At 50.1% G+C, this 13,063-nt stretch overlaps 1 long non-coding RNA gene across 1 annotated transcript; it reads left to right on the forward strand.

Annotated features, from left to right (window-relative positions):
- Nucleotides 1-31: 31 nt before the first annotated feature.
- LOC135967205 (uncharacterized) lies at nt 32-6,080 on the forward strand. The gene is made up of 2 exons (XR_010581167.2): nt 32-277; nt 5,294-6,080. It is a non-coding gene; the product is annotated as an uncharacterized lncRNA (long non-coding RNA).
- Nucleotides 6,081-13,063: the final 6,983 nt, after the last annotated feature.

The raw sequence follows: 13,063 nt of genomic DNA on the forward strand, positions 1-13,063 counted from the left end.
GGGGCCAGCCACAGACACCCTGTGCAGCTTCCTTCTTCCGGGTGCAGGCGGGCCTGGGCAGTCTGAGTCCTACCTCAGCCCCCACCTCACCTCCCTGCATCCTCCCAGCATCTCCGCAGGGCTAGCCCAGAGGTCGGCGGTGGAAGGCCCACAGCTCCCCTGGCTCCATGGACAGTGGTGGAACAGCGCTTCACCTCTCTGGGCCTTGTTTTCTCAAACTGAAACTGGAGAGGATGACCCCAGCCTGGGGCCTCAAAAGGGCTCTGGGCCTTGCATGGTGAGTCTGGGCACCCACACACCCATCTTCCCAAATGCCAAGCTTCACTCACTACAGTGTCCTTTCTTTTCCCTTCAGTGTTTCTCAAACTTATCCAAACCACATCCCCAGCCTGGGAGGTCTGCTTCAGATGCTCCTCCAAGAAGCCTCCTCTGAACCCCAGACAGAAGGGAGAGTGTCACTCCTGTGACCTCACCCCAGCCCGTCCTCTATACACTCGAGACTGTTGTAGCCGTACTAGGTGCTATGAAGGGGAGGGGATCTGACCTTGGCAGGATGATCAGGGAAGGCATCCTGGAGGAGGCATGAGATCAGGGATGGCTGGATTAACAGAGCAAAGTGGAAAGGAAGGGAGGGTATTCCAGGCAGCAGGAACAGAATGTGCAACTGCTGTGAGGCAGCTGGAAGTATGGTCAGCATAAAGATTGGAAATTATGCACGTTTTATCTATTCCAAGATGCTTAATGTTCACATTTCACTTTTTTATTTTTTTTTAAGAGACAGAGTCTCAATCTGTGACTTAAACTGGAGTGCAGTTACAAGATCACAACTCACTGTAACTTCAACCTCCTGGGCTTAAGCAATCCTCCTACTTCAGCCTCCTGAGTACTGGGACTACAGGTGTGTGCCACCACACCTGGCTAATTCTTTTGCTTGTATTTTGTAGAGACAGAGTCTCACTATGTTGGCTGGGCTGGTCTCGAGCTCCTAGGCTCAAGTGATCCTTCCGCCTTGGCCTCCTGAAGTGCTGAGATGACAGGGTGTGAGCTGCCACACGCAGTCCCCATTCTACATCTCTGAAGTGAGTTTACCTGGTACAGTTGCTGTCTGGCTAACTGCAGTCCCAACATCACTGTCAGGACCCACGCCTCAAAAGCGCCAGCATCAAATCCTTCGGAAGAGTGTCAGCAGCTTGGAAGAAATCCTAGAGCAAGTGGAGCCCTTTTTAGCCCTGGGACCCAAATGGTGGGAATCCCCAGGGAAAGGAAACCAGGCTTGTCAGTGTGTCAGTGACACTCCCTTTTTTTTTTTTTTTTTTTTTTTTTGAGACGGAGTCTCGCTGTCTCCCAGGCTGGAGTGCAGTGGCATGATCTCGGCTCACTGCAAGCTCCGCCTCCGGGGTTCACGCCATTCTCCCGCCTCAGCCTCCCAAGTAGCTAGGCACCCGCCACCATGCCCGGCTGATTTTTTGTATTTTTAGTAAAGACGGGGTTTCACCGTGTTAGCCAGGATGGTCTCGATCTCCTGACCTCGTGATCCGCCCACCTCGGCCTCCCAAAGTGCCGGGATTACAGGCGTGAGCCACCACGTGCAGCCTTTTTTTTTTTTTTTTTTTTTTTTTTTTGAGACAGTCTTGCTCTGCCTGTCACCCAGGCTGGAGTGCAGTGGTGCAATCAATCTCGGGTCACTGCAACCTCCATCTCCCAGGTTCAAGCGATTCTCCTGCCTCAGTCACTCAAGTAGCTGAGATTACAGGCACCTGCCACCACACCCAGATACTTTTTTGTATTTTTAATACAGACGGGGTTTCACCATGTTGGCCAGGCTGGTCTCGAACTCCTGACCTCAGGCAATCCGTCCGCCTTGGCCTCCCAAAGTGCTGGGATTACAGGGGTGAGCCACCATGCCTGGCCTGTCAGTGACACTCCCAAAGCAGAGTGAAAAGTCGGCTCCATTTCCTCTGCACAGTTGCAAAGCTGGCTTAAGAGTTCCTGGCTGTTTTATGGCTGTTTTATGGAATGTTTGGAGCAGTACTGCTCTCCGTAGAACTCTCAAGGGCTCAGAGAAGGAGGTGGCAGGGAGACACAGACATCACGACTCTCAGACCAAAAATGATTCACACGAGTCGGACTCTAAATGTGAAGTTTTCTGAACACGGTAACCAATTTATTTTGCTTCTATTATCCTTTTTATATGTACATGAGAATTATATATGATGAGAATCTACATTTAAGTCAAACAGAGCTCTTTCGGGAAATATAAAAGAAAAATTCTAGTGATGAAAGAACCTTGGGACATTGTTAACTGGCAGCATTCTTTTTTCTTAGTGACATTTTTATAATCGATGACATCTTAGTTTTTTTTGTTTTTTGTTTTGAGACGGGATCTCTGTTACCCAGGCTGGAGTGCAGTGATGCAATCACAACTCACTGCAGCCTCAACCTCCCTGGCTCAAGGGATCCTCCCACCTCATCCTCCTCAGTATCTGGGACCACAGACATCCACCATCCACCCAACTAACTTTTGTATTTTTTGTAAAGATGGGGTTTCACCATGTTGCCCAGGCTGGTCTTGAACTCCTGGTCTCAAGCAATCTGCTTGCCTTGACCTCCCAAAGTGCTGGGATTGCAGGCGTGCACCACCACGTCTGGTCAACTTCTTAGATTTGATTAAATATGGCATAATAATGACATCATAACAAACATGGGCTTCCCTTGAGCTAGGCATGGTTATAAGTGCTTTACACTTACTAACTTTTTGGCTCTGGACTAGTCTATGAAATAAGGACTATGGATTAGCTCCATTTTATAGAGGAGGAAACAGAGAGGTTAAGTAACTTGCCTAAGGTCACACAGCTTTTAAGCAGCAGAGCCAACTAAAAGAAGGCAGTGGGGCAAGAGTGCAAGGCGCAAGGGGCACCCATGGTCAAGGTGAGCTGGGCTTGACCAGCCCACAGGAAACCACACAGGATTAGTAGCAGAGGAGCACAGCCAGCTGTTCAGCCCTTTTGAAATTCCTCTGGAAATGGGAGTGATCCTCTCACAGAGTTGTTGCCAGAATTCCAGGTGCTGATGCCCAGTGCAAGCCTTCATTAAATGTCCCTGGGGTGATTATTATCATTAATTAATAAATTAATTTTTATTTATTTATTTATTTATTTTGAGATGGAGTCTCGCCCTATCACCCAGGCTGGAGTGCAGTGGAGCAATCTCGGCTCACTGCAACCTCTATCTCCTGGGTTCAAGCGATTCTTCTGCCTCAGCTCCCCACAGAGCTGGGATTACAGGCATGCGCCACCGTGCCTGGCTAATTTTTGTATTTTTTTTAGTAGAGATAAGGTTTCATCATGTTGGCCTGGCTGGTCTCAAAAGCCCGACCTTAGGTGATCTACCCACCTCAGCCTCCCAAAGTGCTGGGATTACAGGTGTGAGCTACCACACCCAGCCTGATTATTATCTTTAGTATTAATAATATCAAGGATTAAGGCCAGGCGCGGTGGCTCACACCTATAATCCCAGCAGTTTGGGAGGCTGAGGTGGGCGGATCACCTGAGGTCCGGAGTTCGAGACCAGCCTGACCAACATGGAGAAACCCCATCTCTACTAAAAATACAAAACTAGCCGGGCATGGTGGCTCATGCCTCTCAACCCAGCTACTCGGGAGGCTGAAGCAGGAGAATCGCTTGAACCCAGGAGGCAGAGGTTGTGGTGATCCGAAATCACGCCATTGCACTCCAGCCTGCAACAAGAGCGAAACTCCATCTCAAAAAAAAAAAAAAAAAAAGGGAGAGAAAGAGATCATGTCCTTTGCGGGACATGGATGGAGCTAGAGGCCATTATTCTTAGCAAACTTATGTAGGAACAGGAAACCAAACACCGCATGTTGTCCCTCATAAGTGGGAGTTAAATGATGAGAACCCACGGACACAAAGATGGGAACAACACACACTGGTGCCTGCTTGAGGGTGGAGGGTGGGAGGAGGGAGAGGAGCAGGAAAAATAACTATTGGGTACTGGGCTTAATACCTGGGTAACAAAATAATCTGTACAACCAACCCCCGTGGCATGAGTTTTCCTATATAACAAAGCTGCACGTGTGCCCTTGAACCTAAAAATGTAAGTTTTTTTAAAATTCTATACCGGGCCAGGCACAGTGGCTCACACCTGTAATCCCTGCACTGTGGGAGGCCGAGGTGGGCGGATCACCTGAGGTCAGGAGTTTGAGACCAGCCTGGCCAATATGGTGAAACCCCGTCTCTACTAAAAATACAAAAATTAGCCAGGCATGGTGGTGATGGGTGCCTGTAGTCCCTGGGGAGACTGAGGCATGAGAATTGCTTGAACTCAGAGGAGGAGACTGCAGTGAGCCGAGACCAGGTCACTACATTCCAGCCTGGGAAACAAGAGCGAAACTCTGTCTCAAAAAAAAAAAAAATCTATACTGAATTAAAAATACTAACCCTTTCTGAATTTTATTATTTTTTTTTTTATTTTACTTTTTGTTTGGGGAGACTGAGTCTTACTCACTCTATTGCCCAGGCTGGAGTACAGTGGTGTGATCTCAGCTTACTGCAGTCTCCACCTCTGGGTTCAAGCAATTCTAATGCCTCAGCCTCCCCAGGGACTACAGGCACCCATCACCACCACGCCTGGCTAATTTTTGTATTTTTTGTAGAGATAGGGTTTTCACCATATTGCCCAGGCTGGTCTCAAACTCCTGACCTCAAGTGACTCAGCCTCCCAATGTTCTGCGATTACAGGCATGAGCCACACCTGACCTAACCCTTCCTGAATTTTAATAAATTATTTTATAATATTAAAATAATAATAATATCAAGCATCTGCCCACTCGGCAAAGCTTGTTCCTATTTGCATACCCACCCAGTCACAGGCATCCCTCAGGAGCACCTGTGCTGTGCGTGCCCAGCAGCTCCCTCAGGGTTAGCCAAGTGTGGTGACAAGGGCTCACCTCCTGGTGACTGAGGGCCTCTGTCTTGCTCAACATCTGAGTCACACCCTTCCTCGGGCCTCTGGGGCAGGGCTGTGTCTCTATTGCTTTCACATTCTGTCACTCCAGACAAGCCTGGCTGCACCTCCATCTGGTTATCTGACTCGACTCAGCTGAGTCAGGCAGAGAGAGTCTGCGGGGAGGAGGGGGAGGCCGGAGAGGGGCTTCGCTCATCAGCTGACACTGAGATCCGGGAATTCCAAGGCTCAATTAGGTGTTCAGGGGTGTTCGTTAAAGGGTGGAAGTGGTCCCTTTACTTTGGACTTTTCCCTTAAAATTTTTTTTCAGATACATACACATGATCAAAAACGTCAAGAATGAGACCGGGCGTGGTGGCTCATGCCTGTAATCCAAGCATCTTGGGACGCCGAGGCAGGAGGATCACTTGAGCCTGGAGACCAGCCTGGACAATACAGCAATACCCCATCTGTGCAAAAAACTAAAAAATTAACTGGGCATGGTGGTGCATGCCTATGGTCCCAACTACTCGGGAGGCTGAGGTGGGAGGATCCCTTGAGCCAGGAAGGTCAAGGCTGCAGTGAGTTGTGATCACATCACTGCACTCCAACTTGGGTGACAGAGCAAGATCCTGTCTCAAGAAAAAAAAAACAATGTCAGCCAGGCATGGTGGCTCACGCCTGTAATCCCAGCACTTTGGGAGGCCAAGGCGGGCAGATCACCTGAGGCCAGGAGTTCGAGACCAGCCTGACCAACACAGAGAAACCCTGTCTCTACTAAAAATACAAAAATTAGCCAGGCATGGTGGCGCATGCTTGTAATCCCAGCTACTCGGGAGCCTGAGGCAGGAGAATCACTTGAACCCAGGAGGCAGAGGTTGCAGTGAGCTGAGATAGTGCCATTGCATTCCAGCCTGGGCAACAAGAGTGAAACTCCGTCTCAAAAAAGAAAAAGAAAAACAATGTCAAGAGTACATCGAGGCCGGACGCCGTGGCACACGCCTGTAATCCCAGCACTTTGGGAAGCTGAGGCAGGCAGATCACCTAAGGTCAGGAGTTCGAGACCAGTCTGGCCAACATGGAGAAACCCCGTTTCTGCTAAAAAAAAAATACAAAAATTAGCCAGGCGTGATGGCAGGCGCCTACATGTAATCTCAGGCAGGAAGCTGAGGCATGAGAATCGCTTGAACCTGGGAGTTGGAGGTTGCAGTGAGCCGAGATTACTCCCCTGCATTCCAGCCTGGAGGATAAAGCAAGACTCTGTCTCCAAAAAAAAAAAAATAAAGCACATAAGAGTATAGAGAAAAAAATTGTCTCCCATCCCTTCACCGGGTCCCCATCCCCTGTCCAAAGGCAATTTCTGTGTCCTTCCTGAGGATACAAATGGCTGCATGTGTGAGCTTGTAACAAGTGGCTGCAACCACATATACAGCCACACACCTTCCTTGCTTCACAATATATTTTGCAGTCCATTTCATTTCTGTTCAGAACCTTGACCTTTTTAACAGCTGTGTAGTATTTTACCACCTTGCTATCTCGTCATCATTTAAATAGCCTTCTGCTGACAGATACTTTAAATGTTTGCAGATTTTGCTGTGACTACAGTGGCATAATAACTGGCTTTCTCAGATATCTCTTCCTTGCAGCTTTTCATGGGGCTCAGTGGCAGCCGGGCACGGTGGCTCATGCCTGTATCCCAGCACTTTGGGAGGCCGGAGCGGGTGGATCATTTGAGGTCAGGAGTTTGAGACCAGCCTAGTCAACATGGTGAAACCCTGCCTCTACTGAAATACAAAAATTAGCCGGGCATGGTGGTACACGCCTATAATCCCAGCTACTCTGGAGGCTGAGGCAGAAGAATTGCTTGAATCCGGGAGGTGGAAGTTGCAGTGAGCCAAAATCGTGCCACTGCACTCTAGCCTGGGCAACAGAGCGAGACTGTCTTAAAAAAAAAAAAAAAAAAAGGTAGTGGGGGAGGGCTCATTGTCCACTGCTGCCCAGCATGGGGACCCCAGAGGTGGACAAGAAGCTGAGAAAGACAGACAGAGGGACAGCACAGTCAACCTCTGTTTCCTCCCCAGGGAATCGGCTTCTTCATCCACGCAGGTGGGGCTGGGAAGGACTCCATCTCCCAGTCCTCTTTTAGGCTCTAATTTTTGGGGGTTTTTTGTTTTATTTTGGTTTTTGAGATGGAGTTTCGCTCTTGTCACCCAGGTTGGAGTGCAATGGCGCGATCTTGGCTCACTGCAACCTCTGCCTCCCAGGTTCAAGTGATTCTCCTGTCTCAGCCTCCCGAGTAGCTGGGATTACAGGCGTGTGCCCCCACGCCCGGCTAATTTTTGTATTTTTAGTAGAGACAGGGGTTTCACCATGTTGGCCAGGCTGGTCTGGAGCTCCTGACCTCAGGTGATCCACCTGCTTCAGCTTCCCAAAGTGCTGGGATTACAGGTGTGAGCCACTGCACCTGGCCTGGGTTCGAATTTTTTAGCTAGCTCTGGTTCAGTCTCAAAGGCTAGAAGCAGGAGGACTCTGGGATTTGGGTGGAAGGGGAAGCCAGGGAGGCCAGGGCAGGTGGGGGCCCAGATCCAGCAAGAGCCCTGAGCCAACCAGAGGCAGGTCAGAGTGAGGCTTTCTCCCTGCTGGAGGCAGCCCTGGAGCTCCGCCTGGCACCCCAGCGGCCTGGCTGGGGCCCAGCTCTGTAAGTACATGATTCAAGGCCCCAGGCTCAAAAAACAAAACACAGCCTCCAAAGCCTTCTGGGCAGCTGACCCTCTGGTGCTAGGTCTTCAGGGTACCCCTCCTCCCCACCCAAGTGTCTGAGAAAGGGTCGTCTCCCCACCCACCACTTGAGGGTGAAATAGTGGAGCCAGAGTTAGCAGTAATGCCCAAGGGAGTGGTCCCAAAGAGCTACTGAGGTGGCAGGAAGCCGTGGGAAGCCAGAGCCAGGAAGGGTGGGGCCCAGGGCCATCTGCCCAGTGCCCGTCCAGGTGCCCCGTGACTCAGAGTGCAGCCTGCAGGGCCTGGGGTCACACAACTGTAGAGTGAGGTCCAGCCCCACCCCCACTACCTGACACCAGGCCAGCTCGCCCTTCCTCTTCTCCCCGGGCACTCCCATGCTCCAGGGGGGCACTTGCTGTGCCTCGCCCTGTGCCCCCAAGCCATGCTGGGTTGCAGGCTCGAATCCTCCTCCAGGGGGCATCCACCCAGCACTCAAGGAGTCATTCAGACACTGCCTGGCTCTCGGCCATGCCCGGCTTAAAGCTCTCCAGTGGCTTCTCCCTGTGCTTTGACTCAGTGACTCACCATGACATTCAAGGCCCTGGAGAGGGGCCCCCTCACCACCCCGACCTCATCCTTCCTCCTCCCCTCTACTCTGGCCACGCTGGTTCCTCAATCGCTCTGCTCCACTCAGCACCTTTGCATCATCGACCACTCGGCCTGGAGCTCAAAATATCTGAGTCACACCCTCCCCAACTCCCCACACACATTCACACATGCTCACACACTCCCACATTCACACATGGTCACACACTCACACGCACATTCACACATGCTCACACACATTCACACATGGTCACACACATGCACATTCACACATGCTCACACACATTCACACATGGTCACACACATGCACATTCACACATGCTCACACACATTCACACATGGTCACACACATGCACATTCACACATGCTCACACACACGCACATTCATACATGCTCACACACATTCACACATGGTCACACACATGCACATTCACACATGCTCACACACACGCACATTCACACATGCTCACACATTCACACATTCACACATGGTCACACACACGCACATTCACACATGCTCACACACACGCACATTCACACATGCTCACACATGTGCACAGTCACACATGTTCACACACGCACATTCACATATATTCACGCATACACATTCACATATACTCACACATGCTCATTCACACATACACACACACACATTCACACATGCTTACACACCCACATCACACATGGTCACACACATTCACTTTCACACACATGCACATTCACATGCTCACACACATTCACATGCTCACACACGCACATTCACACAAGCTCATACATTCATACATGCTCACATACGCACATTCATACATGCTCACACATTCACACATGCTCACACACACAATTCATATATGCTCACACATGCTCACACACACATGCACATGCTCACACATTCACACATGCTCACACACACACTCACAGATGCTCACACATTCACACATGCTCTCACACACATGCACATGCTCACACACACACACATGCTCACACATGCACATTCACACATGCTCACACATTCACACATGCTCACACATTCACACATGCTCACACACACGCACATTCACACATGCTCACACATTCACGCATGCTCACACACACGCACATTCACGCATGCTCACACATACATTCACTCATGGTCACACACATTCACACATGCTCACACACTCGCACATTCACATATACACACACATATTCACACATGCTCACACACACACTCAGACACACTCACACACCCATACGCTCACACACACTTGCATGGTCACATACACACCTGCTCACTCACACATGCTTGCACGCCCACACACATTCACACACTAACAGTCACACACACAGTCACACACACATGCTCACACACACACTCACAAGCATGCTCTCACATGCATTCACACTCATACACACACACACACCACACACACACACCCTTTCCAAGACTGGCCCCTTATCCCATACTGGTCTCTCAACTGTCCATTTCTCAGAAAAGTCCTTTCATGACCTGGCATAGTAGCTCACACCTGTAATCCCAACACTTTGTGAGGCTGAGGCAAGAGGATCGCTTGAGCCCAGGGGTTCAAGACCAACTTGGGCAACATGGTGAGACCTCATCTCTACAAAAAAATCCAAAAATTAGCCTCACATGATGGAGCACACCTGTTGTCCCAGCAACAAGGGAGGTTGAGGCAGAAGGATCACTTGAGCCCAGGAGTTCAAGGCTGCAGTGAGCTGTGATCACACCACTGCACTCCAGGCTGGGTGACAAAGTAAGACCCTGTCTCAAAAAAAAGAAAAGAAAAGAAAGCCAGCCGCGGTGGCTCACGCCTGTAATCCCAGCACTTTGGGAGGCCGAGGCCAGTGGATCACGAGGTCACGAGATCGAGACCATCCTGGCTAACACAGTGAACCCTTGTCTCTACTAAAAATACAAAAAAATTAGCTGGGTGTGGTGGCGGGCGCCTGTAGTCCCAGCTATTCGGGAGGCTGAGGCAGGAGAATGGCCTGAACCCGGGAGGCAGAGCTTGCAGTGAGCCGAGATCTTGTCACTGCACTCCAGCCTGGGCGACAGAGCGAGACTCCGTCTCAAAAAAAAAAAAAAGAAAAAAAAGAGAGAAAAGAACAGTCCTTTCTCTTGTAAAGCAGCCCCCATCCTCTTCCCACAGCAGGGTTCCACTCTGTGGCCACCCAGCACCTTCGCGTGCTTGCTTTGCCTGCTCCCCTCTCAAGTGGAAGCCATCATAGGCTCACCCATGACTGCAGTGCAGACAGCGCAGTGCTGAGCCCACTGGGTCCATGGGAGCACCGACGTCCACTGCTCGCTGATCTGTGCTGGGCTCCATTCGAAGCACTTCCCACATCTCAATCACTTAATCCCCTCCTCAGCTGTAAAACACAGGAACTATTGGTTATCCCCATTTTACAATGAAAAAATGGATGCCCAGAGAGGTTAAGTCACTTGCTTAAGGCCACACAGCCAGGAAGTGGTGAAGCCAAGATACTTAAGGCAGATTTTTTTTTTTTTTTTAATGTTTTTGAACAAATGAACTCTTGTTTCAGAGGCCAGGAAAGTGCAGCTCAGAAGGGAATGGGGGTAAGTGGGGCAGCTGAGGCTGAAATCTCAGTCCTCCTCTGGTGCTAAGAGCTCACAGTCTCCCAGCCCCACTCTACCCACAACCCCACCCCACCCTCCACCCCCTGCTCCCCACCACCTCCTCCACTCCATTCCTTTGTGTTTTGTTTTTTGTTTTGTTTTGTTTTTGGAGACAGAGTCTTGCTCTTACCCAGGCTGAAGTGCAGTGACTGGATCTCGGCTCACTGCAACCTCTGCCTCCTGGGTTCAAGCGATTCTCCTGCCTCAGCCTCCCACATAGCTGGGATTACAGGCATGCACCACCATGCCTGGCTAATTTTGTATTTTTAGTAGAGACGAGGTTTCTCCATGTTGGTCAGGCTGGTCTCGAACTCCCAACCTCAGGTGATCCACCCGCCTCGGCCTCCCAAAGTGCTGGGATTACAGGCGTGAGCCACTGCACCTGCCTCCACTCCACTCCTTGTTGCTGTCAGGTGTGACAGCAAGGCTGGAGCCCAGCACCCAATTAGGAAACAAGGTGGAAACCCAGGGCCAAGTCCCGTGGCTGCCAGTTGCCCTCGTAATTAAAGACACACACATTAAAGACAGCTCCGAGGTGTCATTAAACATCCATTAAACTGGCAAAAATAAATCCCAAAGGTAAAACTCAACTCTAGTTGGCAACTGCAGTAGAGAACACAGCACAGGTCACAGGTGGCTCAGAAGCAACAGCCCTTGCACCTGGCTCCCTGTCCCTGCCCTGAATTGCTCCATGTGGGAATTGGACCACAACTGGTCGGCTTCATCAAAGATAGATTTGCCAAATTGGCATACAATTCACATGTCATAAAATTCACTCTCTAAAAGCATACAAGTCAGCACGGTCTCATAATTTCCTGAGACCAATAAAACCACCCCAGCCCTTAGACCCAGCACTCCGGCGTTTGGGAATAAACCCTGTAGAAGGAGCCCAAGAGGAAACAAAAATAGATGTGTGTCCAAAGCTGGAAGCTGCCCCAGCCAAACACTGGAAATACCCAGCTCTCCACCAAAAGAACCCACGCGAGCTGCTTGTGGGCAATGTCCCATCTCCATCCTCACCACTGCTCAGACCAGACCTCCTTCATCTTCCTGGCCATGCACGGCATATTCGCTGCTGTGTCCCCAGAGCCTGGCACGGTGCCTGGTGCAGAGATGATTTTCAGCAAAGAGCCACTGAAGAGAAGATACCTACGTGACTGCGAGGAGACACAGGCGAGCAAGCGGAACCTCTGAACACCTGATTGGGCCTCTCATAATGACATGAGAACTGCAGTGCTCAGAGGAGAGAAGCAGCTTCTTTTGGTGAGAAGTCACTGAGATTAAAGATCTGTCTTAGGGTCGGGCATAGTGTCTCATGCCTGTAATTCCAGCACTTTGGGAGGCCAAGGCAGGAGGATCACTTGAGGTCAGGAGTTCGAGTCAGCCTGGCCAACATGGCAAAACCCCATCTCTACTAAAAATACAAAAAATCAGCTGGGCGTGGTGGCAGGTGCCTATAATCCCAGCTACTTGAGAGACTGAGGCAGGAGAACCACTTGAACCCGGGAGCAGGAGGTTTCGGTGACCCAAGATTGCGCCACTGCACTCCAGCCTGGGCAACAGAGAGAGACTTTGTCTCAAAAAAAAAAAAAAGACAAAACAAAGATCTGTCTTAGGGCCAGGACTAGTGTCTCATGCCTGTAACCCCAGCGCTTTGGGAAGCCAAAGCAAGAGGATCACTTGAGCAGAGGAGTTTGAGACCAGCCCGAGCAACATAGAGAGATTTTGTCTCTACAAAAAAAAAATCAGAAATTATCTGAGCATGGTGGTTCATGCCTGTAGTCCCAGTTACTAGGGAGACTGAGGCAGGAAGATCACTTGAACCCAGGAGGTAGAGGCTGGTAGTGAGCCAAGATCATGCCACTGCACTCCAGCCTGGGTGACAGAGTGAGACCCTGTGTCAAAAAAAAAAAAAAAAAAAAAAAAGATCTGCCTTTGCCTTAGTGGTGATGGTTGCATAACTTGGTGAATATGTTAAAAACCACCAACTTGTATACTTTTAAAAAGAAAATAGAGACAAGTTCTCGTTATATTGCCCAGACTGGTCTCAAACTCCTGGACTCAAGTAAGTACCCCCCTTGCCCTCACAAAGTGCTAGGATTACAGGCATGAGCCACCATGCCTTGCCTTTGTACAATTTTA

This window comes from Macaca fascicularis, chromosome 14 (assembly GCF_037993035.2).
Source record: "Macaca fascicularis isolate 582-1 chromosome 14, T2T-MFA8v1.1".
Lineage (NCBI taxonomy): Eukaryota > Metazoa > Chordata > Mammalia > Primates > Cercopithecidae > Macaca > Macaca fascicularis.